The sequence below is a fragment of the Pundamilia nyererei genome, unplaced genomic scaffold (assembly GCF_000239375.1).
Source record: "Pundamilia nyererei isolate P.nyererei 1_Seehausen unplaced genomic scaffold, PunNye1.0 scaffold00061, whole genome shotgun sequence".
Classification (NCBI taxonomy): Eukaryota; Metazoa; Chordata; class Actinopteri; order Cichliformes; family Cichlidae; genus Pundamilia; species Pundamilia nyererei.
In genome coordinates this window covers 1,989,185-2,001,725 of record NW_005187462.1, presented here as the reverse complement: position 1 = coordinate 2,001,725, position 12,541 = coordinate 1,989,185, and the positions used below count along the sequence as shown (strand labels likewise).

At 42.5% G+C, this 12,541-nt stretch overlaps 1 long non-coding RNA gene across 2 annotated transcripts in view; it reads left to right on the top strand.

Moving 5' to 3' along the window:
• Positions 1–7,888, top strand: part of LOC102196923 (uncharacterized) — a 138,096-nt gene extending 130,208 nt beyond the window's left edge. For both annotated transcript variants that reach the window (XR_311783.1, XR_311784.1), the window contains one exon: positions 7,747–7,888. This is a non-coding gene — a long non-coding RNA (uncharacterized LOC102196923). The remainder of the gene's footprint in view (positions 1–7,746) is intronic.
• The last annotated feature ends 4,653 nt before the right edge of the window (positions 7,889–12,541 follow it).

Genomic DNA, 12,541 nt, shown 5'->3' with positions numbered 1-12,541 from the left:
TGTCCAGAGTATAATCGCAGCCTTTGCGGTTAGAAAATTGCACTTGATCATGTCGCGATATTATCGCAAATGCGATATATCGTTCAGCCCTACTCAGTAGGTAGAGTGGCGGCCCCGTGATCGGAAGGTCGGGGGTTCGAATCCACTGAATGGCAACCCTGAGGTTCCCCTGAGCGAGGTACCGTCGCTTGCTCAGGGGCGCCTGCTTAGCGGCTTCACTGAGTGAATGGGTCAAATGCAGTGAAAGTAATTTCCCCACGGGATCAATAAAGTATACATTATTATTATTAGCAGCTCACTGAGCTCAGCTACTGACTTTACAAACTGTCCTCTGGTGGCTTGTGCTCCAACACATCAGCTGAGGAGGTGATGGCACTGACGATTACCATAATGGGAAATTGTAAATGTTTTGGCACAAAATGATGCCATACAAGCGTAGTAGACACTAGACGCTTTTCAGGGTTGTGGTGGGGGTGCTGGAGCTTATCCCAGCTGTCTTAAGGCGAGAGGCGGGGGGCACCCTGGACAGGTTGCCAGTCTGTCGCAGGGCCAACACACAGACTGAGACAACCTTTCACGCTCACATCTATGGGCAATTTAGTGTTTCCAATTAACCTAATCCCCACTAAGTGCATGTCTTTGGACTGTGGGAGGAAGCACAGAAAGACCCCGGCCTGATGGTGGAATTGAACTCAGGACCTTCTTGCTGTGAGGCAACAGTGCAAACCACCGTGCTGCCCAATAATCTGTGTCTTACTATTAATTCCCTACAGTAAAAATTACAATAGGAAAACAAAAGAGTTCATGATGAACAGATAACTGCATGCTGATGTATCACACACAGAGTATTTAACTGTTTTCCTCTCTCGTCATCATAGATGCCTGTTAAAGATGTCAAACAGGCATATTGCTACAGCCATATGGGTGGCTGTAGCTCAGGTGGCAGAGCAGGTCAGCCACTAATCAGAAGATCGGTGGTTCGATCCCACCTGGCTGCATCCAAATATCCTTTGGCAAGATACTAACCATGTTTGCCTACTGGTGGTGGTCAGAGGGCCCGGTGGCGCCAGTGTCCGGCAGCCTCGCCTCTGTCAGTGCGACAGGGTGGCTGTGGCTACAATGTAGCTGCCATCACCAGTGTGTGAATGTGTGGATGACTGGATATGTAAAGCGCTTTGGCGTCCTTAGGGACTAGAAAAGCGCTATACAAATGCAGGCCATTTACCATATTTCTAAGAAAATAAGGCCAAGAAACAGCTGCAAACACGGGTCAGAGAATAATGGGAGTTCAAGGCAACCGACAGCTGCCCGAGAAAAGAGCAGAGGGCACAAGCATGTTTTATATTTGGAGTGTTAGGCCTTGGGTCAATGATCAACAGCCATGGGAAATAAATATCTTAATAATGGTCTGAGCCGCTCACTTCTTCCCCGCCCACTTCTGGCTCCTCGGATGAAACTCTGCAGGCTTGATTCTTTCATTCTGCCAACACGTTTTGCATAATGCAGTGAAAGTATTTCCCTCCTGAACACTGACCATCATCGGGACCTTATATCAATCTGATGTACAATTTCTGTTACAAGAAATGTTCTTAAGGACAAACTGTTGGATCCAACTGTACAAGTGGGTTTGGAGTCACGTTGAACTTTAAAGAGCAAACTTATCAGCTGCTAAAAGTTGCTGTTAAAATGTCTCGCCTCGCCTGCAAAAGGCTCTTCGTGGCTCCCTGCTGGGGAAGAAAAAGGATTTAACCCCTGCTTGAAACATTCGCATTTCTCCTTGCAGCCTGCCACTCTGAAAATGTTGCTGTCACGGTGCTGTGAAGTGTGTTGACTGCTGATTGATGGTGCGGGCTCCTCGGCTGAGGCTGTTGCATGAGCGGACACGCAGAAGCAGCTCCGACTCGTAGCTGCAGCACATACATCACATTACAGAGTGTATTGTACATGTGAATTGAAGTTTCAAAATAAATCATAGAAATGTTGTGTGAAGACAATTTCATTTTGATTCATAAAGGTGCCTGTGCTGCCATCACACAGCTGCATCCAGAGAAGACAGACGGCTTTTATTCCGTGCTCGATGTTTCTAATAAATTTATCAGCATTTGTGTGTCAGCGCCGACACTGTATGAAACGCAGCTACATGTACTGCATTTTTTAAAGTGGAAACCTAGAAGGGGGTCAAAGGAAAGGATTTAAACAAAAGACGGCAACCTTTACGAAGGTGATGACACACAGTTATGAACAAATGAGGGTTTTGCATCAGATTTCCAAAATGTATAATCTCAGAACTTCATTGGGATTCTTCTACACTCCATGCTGCGTATGCTATACACACTACTTTTACTTACATTTAAAAAGTGTATTTCTATGTATCACATGTGTATTCCCTGACCAACTGGAGAGTAGTTGTAGATTGCTGTAGCCCAGTCACTCAGGCCTACAGAGCTTTCAGTGATGCTCTTCAATCATAGCTTCCTAGGAAAAAAATTGCATTCCTCAACCAGCTGCAAAAACCTTTGTGAATTTTGAAATGTGCTGTAACACCAAGGCACAGCTTTCACTTTGAAGGTGAATGGTCTCCATTTCCAATTAGCAAAATTGTTCTTTTAACGTTTTAACACGAGTGGCTGCCTTCAACTACAGGCAACCACAGCAATCTCCCAGTGAGCAAAGCAATTAGAAGAATGACTGTGGTGCAACACTCTTCACGACTGATTTCAACCTGCTACACCCAAGAAATCGCTTGATAACCATTTGGAAAATACACTTGTTTCTTTGTGACTGCCTTTTATATCATGTCCAATATGAAAGGCAGCTATGTTCATATGGCCCCACGTGAGAAACGTCTGTATAACATAATTAGTAGCACAGTGGTTGAATTTTGATGGGGTAGAAATGGAACACGGTAAGCTGTGCACGTTTTAGACATGATGACTGAAATGACTGATATACTACATGCATCTATCTTTTGTATTGGAGACAGATATCTGACAGATGCGGCTGTTAGCATAACTAGCCAGCCTTGTCACTGGTATCTATGCCTGTGACCTATCAGGCCTGTCAGTTAGTGTTGTGTTTGTTGTACAGCACTTCAGAGTCACACTGGTAGCCATCAAAGATTTATGTAAAGTTGACGAGCTGAAAGCATTTTGTACTGTACGGAAGACACGGCATGAGATTGATTGACAGTGGTCTATAGCCAATCAGGACGCAGAACACAATGCACTGTGGAAAAAACAAAAAAATAAACCCATGCAAAATTGCACCAAAAAAATCAGCGAAACAGCGAAAGGTGAACCGCGTTACAGCGAGGGAGCACTGTAGCTCCAAAGGCCCATCCACAGACGAAGCTGGTACACAGCTTTGCCTTAAAATTAGCAAAAGTTGAACCTACCCCCTTTGCATTACTAATAGTTAATTTGCCTCTCATGGCTGTAAATTACTGAATCAACTCTTCATTTTCTCTGGTGACGACATTGATGCCAATCTCTGTGCACAGGAAATACAGTGGTCATCACTTTTTGCAGTGCAGACAGAAAAAAAGGTTAAAAGGTCTGAAAGTACCTAATGTTTCTTTGTGTTTGTAGCTCAATCACAGGACTCACGTATTTGTGAGTTCGGGTGCTGTAGCACAAAATCTGAAAGTATATATATCACAGGGGTTTGTATGGAAAGGAGCCATGAACCACTAACCACACAAGTAGAAGTCAGGCAGACAGCAGCCTGCGAGAAGAATGATCTTTGATTTCTGCTGCTTTTCAAAGTTACATCAGAGAAACAAAGTGTTATTGGAGGAGACATGCTGACAGGGGGGAATCGGGAGCAGCGATGACGCACGGGAGGAGGCCATTGAGAATGACAAGACTTTGATGCTTTATAACACCAACACTTCAAGTATCTTCCACCTGTCTCAGCCGTCTTTACACACTGACCCGCAATAAAGAAGCCGCTTCTACCTCCAAAGGAAAACGGCAACATTACGATTCGTTCTGTGGCAACAAAGGTGAGGCCTCTGAGGTGAGGAGCTCCAACAAGGAATATTTAATCATTAGTCAAAGTCTCCACATTCACAGCAGTCTGTCTCGGGAGGAGAGCTGGTCTTTGTTAGTGTTACCATGGAGCGCTAACAGGACTGGGTGTTCTTTTTAACAAGAATTCAACACATGAGCGGAGGCTCAGAGACTCGCCACACCAATGCTAGAAATATTAATAACATCACACATGACTAGCTTGTTCCACCACATCAATTATCTTTTTTCAAGACGCTGCTTTGTGTTAAAATGAATTTAGATTCTGTGATATTATCTTAAGAGAAAAACAATTTATCATAAATGTTATCAGCATTTCCTAAAAGTTAATGTAGTAACACAACTGCACTAAATGCAATTAGTTTAACACGATGATTAAATGATTAAATTGCCTGGAAACCTTTAGAGTTTTTCTTTAATCGGACGGTGATTAGTCAAGCTGAGCAATGCAGAAATTGGGTGTTGTAAGCAGCAGGTGGACTGTGTATTCTTCCACTGCATTAGCCTGGACAGCAAGGTAAACCTGCTCACCTTGATGGTGTGATGGAGGTGTGCTGGTCACAGTCAAGTGCCTGTCACCTGCAGGCTTCTTCAGCTCACGGTGGCTTGACTGGTTTGTCACTTGTAGTTTTTTTAATGTGATGCAGAAGCAGCAGGACATGCTGGATTTGCGTCAGCAGTAACTTAACGCAGCAGTAAGAGAACAGCAAGCTGTCACATTGCCAAAACAAGTTTCACACCAAACTAGAGGAAAACTTCTACATGAAAAACTGGAAATATGAACACCAGGCTTTTTCTACAAATCACTGCACTGACACTGGTGCATAAATACTACATGTGGTTCAAAGAGACAGTCTGTCCCTGGGTCAGGATCACTTTATAATAATAATAATGGATTGCATTTATATAGCGCTTTTCGGGGCCCTCAAAGCGCTTTACAATTCCACTATTCATTCACTCTCACATTCACACACTGGTGGAGGCAGCTACAGTTGTAGCCACAGCTGCCCTGGAGCAGACTGACAGAAGCGAGGCTGCCATATCGCACCATCGGCCCCTCTGGCCAACACCAGTAGGCGGCAGGTGAAGTGTCTTGCCCAAGGACACAACGACCGAGACTGTCCGAGCCGGCAACCTTCCGGTTACAAGACGAACTGCCAACTCTTTGAGCCACGATCGCCCCCGTCTACACTTTAATCAAAAGTAGACGGTTATGTCCATCTGGAGTAACTTTGTTTCTTCCCCTTCTTCTTTGTGAAATATGTACATAAGACTGAGGCAGGGAAGGCAGCAGCAATACCTCTGTTCAGAACAGAGCACACAGTAAACAGATGTAAGTCAGATATGGTGTAAAAAGGAGGAACTGGGCTGGAGTTGGGTTGCAAAGTGGCTTGCAGACACAGAGGAACTATGGGAAGGCTAAAGCAGTTTAAATAGCAAGTCGTACATAAGATTAGCCAATTCGATTTGTAGCTAAGCCCATCATCCGTGTGGGATGGCACTGAAATGCTTGGCTTGAGCTCGACTTCTTGGCCTGCATGAACTAACGCAGGCGTTGGTTCCATATTTGCAGCTCTGTTCTGCGACTCTGTTCTGGCACCAAGATTTCCTTTTAGCATCTCGGTTGTAGACTGAGCTTAAATGTGTTAGGACCACACACGGATGCAAACACACAGTTTGGCTGCTCTCATGTAATCATCACTCAGTTTCTGTTGTCATACAACAAATGACAAATATGTGCAAACAGTGATTTGATTGTGTCTCATAAATGTTGATTTTACATCACAGTCAGACAAACCATACACACTGCTGTGACAGATCCCTGCTTAAATAATCATTTAAAAATAATCTTTAGTGGTACCAGAGCGCTGCTCCCAGCGCAGACATATAACATTGTTGTAATGGTTTTAGTTTGCACAGTGAATGATTGCTCCTCAAAGACAGACTAATCCACACACACACTCTGTTTAAGATTCATTCCTGAACATGTTCTTCAAAGCTCCTGGAAATGTTAGGCTCTCTGTATTGTGTCTGTTTCTGATGTAGCTTTATTGTTTTATTTCAAATCCTAAACCTTGAAGATAAAGCAAACCCCTACAAATGGAATCAAAACTCCGGCTTCATTTCACGAGTTATAACTAGCTCAGCTGTCCCAAACACATCAAATGACTGTTTATAACTCGGATTTGTTCAGTAAACATTTGTAACTATGGAGGGATATTTCTTTAGTCATAATACCATCAGATATGTCACAACTACCAGGAGATGCATCTGGTCTCTGATTGAGGAATAATTTTGAAAAAGGTAAAACACATGAGAAAATAAAACAAAATAAAACCAAAGTAGAAGCAGTATTAGGATGTCTTTTGTGTGGTGATAGTAATTAAGCAGTGACGTTCGTGTCAGTTTATCATATCTTTAGAACTTTAAGTAAGACGATTTGGAACACGTCGTCTCGATGTTCTCAGAAAGTCTCACAATCATGTTTATCCTGTTGAGGGCTGTGGTGACGTCATCAGATAAGCTATCAGTCTCTGCAGTCATACAGAGTACAATAGTGCAATGAAACTGGAAAACTGTCCGACGTCGGCACTGCGTACGACACAGTAACTTAAATTAAGTATAAAAAGAAGAAAAAGTTTATGTGTGTTGCACATTATTATAATTATTGCGCCTTGTTGCAAATATAAATATTATTATTGTTATTGTTGTTACCCCCCCAAAAGTCCAGGCAGGTAGCCAATCAGGTCAGCTGTTAGCACTGATTAGTTACCTGTTGTAAAAGCTGTCCTTGAGTCTGTTTGTCCGGGATCTCAGCAGCGTGAACCTCCTGCCAGACGGCAGCAGCTTAAACCTCCGGTGTCCTGGGATATTTTTTTTTTGTCCATATTAATGACCCTCTGAAGTGCTCTGTTAAATGCTCTGAATCGATTTGCAGCAACATGTTAACAGATGCAATAGAAAGTCTGTGGCATTTGGCAACTTGAGTGTTTTTAATTGTAAATCTTCAGACTGCTTTAAATCTCAGCTTTATTTACTGTGCAGTTTTACCCTCTAATATCTTTTGAAGTTCTGTATCTATATTCACTCTGTGGTTCTTGGACAGCGCCATGTAGAATTGTCTTGCTTTGTTTACATTGGTAAGCCTTCTTCTCCAGGTTTTATACATGTATGTACATATATTGCTACATTTCTCATTGTATTTTTATGAAGTTGCTAGTCGAGAACCAGGTCCAGTGCTCATTTAAACATTGCATCATAACTCCACTAGTGGTCCAAACCACTGTGTATGGTTAACATGTGAGACCATGACATGAATTTTAAAAATGATCTTCTGAGCTGCACTATTATCCATGCACAACACTTGTTTCAGCCTTTCATGTTGGTGATGTACAGTATTATGGTCACAGGGCTGGTTTATGATTCATGTTTATTCATGCATTCAAAGCAGATTTTTCAAGGTTTCCATCTGTCCGTTCACATCTGCCTGTTCTCTGCCACTACTAATAAGACTGACGGATGTTGCATATTTTCAGGGAAAGGATGGTGCTGGGCTGTTTTTACGGCTGGGTGTGGCTACAGGCATGAAACAGCTTTTGAAAGAGCATGTTGTTATTGCAGGACTTAAAGCAAGTACAGAGATGTTTCTCTGTCAGGGCTCTTCATCTGACTCTGGTTTTGCTCTCTTCCTGCCCTCATCTCCGTTTCTTTCCCTTAGGCACGCCCAGCTTCATCAAGTCCCCCGAGGATCAAACGGGGATTTCGGGAGGAGTGGCGTCGTTCGTATGCCAGGCGGTCGGTGAGCCCAAGCCTCGCATTACCTGGATGAAAAAGGGAAAGAAAGTCAGCTCCCAGCGCTTTGAGGTACGACGCGTGAGCTCCCTGTCTGAAGTGTTTGAGTGTGCAACACCTCCTTGTCTCACACCTTCACTGCTCATTACCTGTCTGCATTTGTGTGATACAGAGCAGCAGGTCACACGCTGTCATTTTATAGAACATATGCAACATGCCGCTCAAGAAGATGTGTGTGCATTTAGCAGGAGAGGCCAAACTGCAGACTGGTGGTGTATTTATTCATTACTACCATGCACAAAAAATCAGACACAGCAGCTTTCTCCATTTAGTGCCTGCTTGAAAACCACTTAATGCAAATTATGTTAGTTGTGTTATTCTAATGAAAACACTTGAGGCTCAGAATTAGAGGAGGAGGTGCAGATTTTGATGTCTGTGGCTTCAATGGTGGAGCAGAACTCTAATAACCTGCTATGGCCAGCACATCAGGTTTATTTAGTGTGTGTGATTTCGCTCAAAAGCATCTCTCACATGTCTCACATGTCTATGTTATGAGTGAAGCTTTTAAAATTTGACATCGTGAAATTAAATTTGAATTGAGTGCATTTCATTTTGTTCAGCAGAACAGCAAACAATTAAAGCTCAAATACCAAAGTTTTATTTCTCACTTTGAAATGCAGGAAAGAGGTTGTAGACTTTGTGAAGGCTGTGTGTGCTGGAAACTGATCTGAAACCAGACAGAACAACTGTGGAACTAATGATTTCTTTTTTACATTTTTGACTGGAGATCTTCTCATTAAAACATCTGAAAAAAGAGGGAAAATGTCCGTCACATTCAGAGGGCCTGTTTTTATTCAAAGCTTAGAGATATCTAAAGCCAAATGAAGACCGCACATGGGCTCAGTAATAAGCATCGTGGCTTCTTAGTGAGAGGGTCCCGGGTTTAAACCACAGACTGTATGTGAAACATGGACGTTATAGTGGCAGTGTCCATCTTTAATATACAGTCTATGGCTCAAGCATGGCTTTTATGTGTCGAGGTTACGTGTTTACGCCAACGTCTCCAGCCGACTGAAACAGGGCACTGCTTATATCTGCATTACACTTGGAAGCCAGTTTTCAGGCGTTAGGCCGAGTCAAATGCAGGAAATAAATGTCCCTGTGGACGGCAATACACTTCCTTTTTATTACAGTTATTACTGAATGAGTTCTGCACATTTTTAGACTTTCTGAATGCGCTCTCTTGCCCTTGAGACGACCTCTGACTCATAGGAGCCCAGAAAAAACACTGACGTACCAACAAAGTTCATATCTGCTGATCTCAACTGGATCATTTGTGTTTCTTTTATTCGTAAAAGGCAAAAAAGTGTATTTTCACCTCTCTGTGAACAAACACGACATTTTAATGACAAGTTGAAATACCTTTTGATTAGATATTAAATGTCTTTTCTATATTTGCATAATTCTGAAAAATTCAGTGAACAGAACCCTGATTATCTCGTCTATCAGCATTAGTACTAAAAACAATAATTAAAAAATACACGCATGGTGACATTTTGAATCAGCGTAATTTAGATACATGTGCAAGCTACAAAACGCTGGCAGAAGATAAAATATGCAGAGTTAAAACGTCTCTCTGTAGTTTTTTTAATGTAACTTTAGGCTGTGTGACCTTTAAATACGTTTTGTAATCATGCACTTTTTTTTAAAAGTACATGATTACAAGTCATTTCCAGTAAAGGCTCGGTGTCAGGATAGGACCTTTAGGTTTAATGGGTGGAGTTGAGCTTAAATTCCTTAACATTTTTTGCAGTGTGTTTGAGGATAGACGGGGTCTGGAAGGGCTTTGCCTATGAGCTGTCTGTGCTCTGTCTGCAGCAGTAATTAGTTGTGCAGTTAAAGCAACATTTACATCAATGGCAGGACAACGCAGCCAACCCGTGCAGCTGAAAAGTGTGTGCTGTGTGGTAGCAACAAAAACCACAATTCTTCTAAATTGCCACTTGAGGCTGGCTTCAAAAGCGCATCAATCTGCACCGACTCCCTTGTTAAAGTATGTTTACAGCCTGCTACAAAACAGGGACTGATTCTTTCACAACATAAGTGAAGAAAGAAAACTGTCATCAAATAATAAGCAAAGTGTATCCTTCTGTCCTCAGAGGTGAATTAGCACTAGCCCTGCTATAACCTTGATCTTTTGAACATTTGACCTGACTTGAATGAAGATGGAAACGAACTACCAGCAACAGTTGTAGCACTGAACTAATAATATGACCGATTATTTGTGTGATCAAACCTATAAGTCAAGCCAGTCAAACAGGACTGCTGCATACGAGGTAACGCTATGTTTTTCTAATTTGTACGTTTGTGATTGATGTGCTTTGTGACAAAATTAAATGAAGTGAACTTTGAAGGATATTTTTTCATCTACTGCAAAATGGCTTCTATACAACGAACAGAAGCACTGAGCAGAAAGTCGACCTTTTATTCATGCAGCTGCATTAACACACACAGCAAAAGCTTAATAAATAGGACTGTACAAGCCTGCCTGCAGGACTCTGCAGCAGCAGGAAGGCTCATTAGCTGCCAGCCAACCCAAATGACTTCAGCTGAAGTGACTCAACATGAGTCCTGCGTAGACGGAGACACTTGGTTCCTGTCGTTGTGAGTAATAGGAATTATCTTCCACCTGTCTGCTCAGCATTATTTAAACTGATGGCGACCCTGTGTGTGGTGTGGATGCACCACCTCCCAGTACTGAAAGACAGTCCAGTACTCCCTCGGTACTTTCACTTACGTAGTCTGTTATTCTGTTTTATTTGATTTCTACAATTAAAAAGCTTTAATCTTGGTCTATAAATAGCCACAGCCCAACTATTTTAATCCTCATGAAAATATCCTTTCACACAGGGGTCATATTTGCTCACCTACCTGTTTAATGTTTTGTTTTTCATTAGATGCTCCAGATTTGTTCAGACTTTGCTCTTCACATCGTCACAGCACATATATTCATGATACGTTATATATCTATATTTTACAACTTACCTGAATTGTATATTTATTCATTATAGTTTCAGAAATTGAGCATGCAGACCGGTGAGTGTCTTTCACTTCAAAATTATAGTAGCCTAGTATCTGGATATGTTAGCTGTAAAGTTCTCTCTTTGGAAGACACAAGATATGTGCACGGTGGGAGAGTCCTGAGCTATCGGCTATTGTACTACAGAACACGTCACAGCACTTATATTTCCACAACCAGACGATGATTCTCTTGAAAAAGGCAACAGCAGCACATACAAAGGTTAAAGATCTAGTTCAGTGATAGCAGCAGCGAGGCATAGCATGTCCTTAAGCCCAGTGTCCACACTGATGAGTTATTAAAGATAAACAATGATTCCTGGACATCTTCGAGTGTTTGTAGGCAGCTTGAAGTAAACAGTACATGAATGCAGGCGTTGACATTTCAACCAGGGCTCGGTTTTGGTTTCAACATGCAGAAAATGTCCTTCGAGGTTTGTAGAGTATCTGAGTTTGTTTCAGCTAACAAAAGCGTTTACATGAGAGCGTGTGAGTGTGCAGCGTTAGATATGAATGGCTAACAGAGAAATGGCAGTGTGATGAAAGCAGTAACAGCTGAGAACAGAGCGTCTAATCTGGTTTTCAGGTTAGGTGAGTAAATCCGTCAGTATTCCTGTGATAGACAGAAAGGTTCACTGAGTGATGGGTGAGTTTATAACCTAACTCTCCTTTTGGAACAAGAACAGACAAACCAACACTGTTTTAGAAGAGCCTCAACAGTGGGCCGTGTTTTGTTTGTTTGTTTGTTTCTCTGCTGCTGCTTGACGTTGCTCGGCTCCTTGTTCTAAGGTTGTCTTTCCTGCAGCCTCCATGTGTGTCAAACCCCACTTTCTGTACGCAGGAGCTCTGATCTTATTCGTTTGAAATAATTCTACGTCTGTACAATGGATATATAACTGGCTCGTACCACGCGGAGCAATGGGAATGATTCTCCTTTGGGCTAAGAGTTAAACTGATGGCTTCCCTGTGTGCTCGCTGGATCGACCTCCTACTGAGGCAGGAAGAAAGTGCAGCTCCACACTTCCTTCATTGGGGCAGGAATTTGATTTCTGCCAGTCCACTGCTTGGGTCGCACGCATTTCAGAGGGGAGGAAGTGCCGTGACCCTGACTCTTAACCACAGCCCGTCGAACATTTCTAAAGCCCTTACATACCTGATATCCAGTCAAGTCTGTTAGCACATTTGTCCTTCAGCTCATTCCAAGCATTCTTTCTTTTGCTCTTTGAGCTGCTGCACTCTTCTTTTTTTTTTATTTCCACCTTATTGTCCAAATGATTTCCCTCATTTCTCACTCTTGTGCTGCTTCCATCAGGAGCCTTGGAGCAAAGTGCTGATCTGGTGCTCCGCTTGCAAACAAAGCAATCAGAATGAAATCTGGCAGCTGCCACTTCAGTTCATCCAAATCTTCCCTAAAATTAGACGCGCTCCATCGACTGTAGTGACACTGAAACCTCGGTTTGGCCGATGCTAATGGGACGCAGAGGGAACGTCCCCATCCAGTGACACCATATCACCTGTGACACACACACACGTATGACTTTGCCAGTTTCAGCTGAAACAATTTCAGTGTTTCAAACCATGTTCCAGAGTTTATAGTTCACCGTTCATGAAGTTTCAAGAAGAAAATGAAAGACAGATCTGAA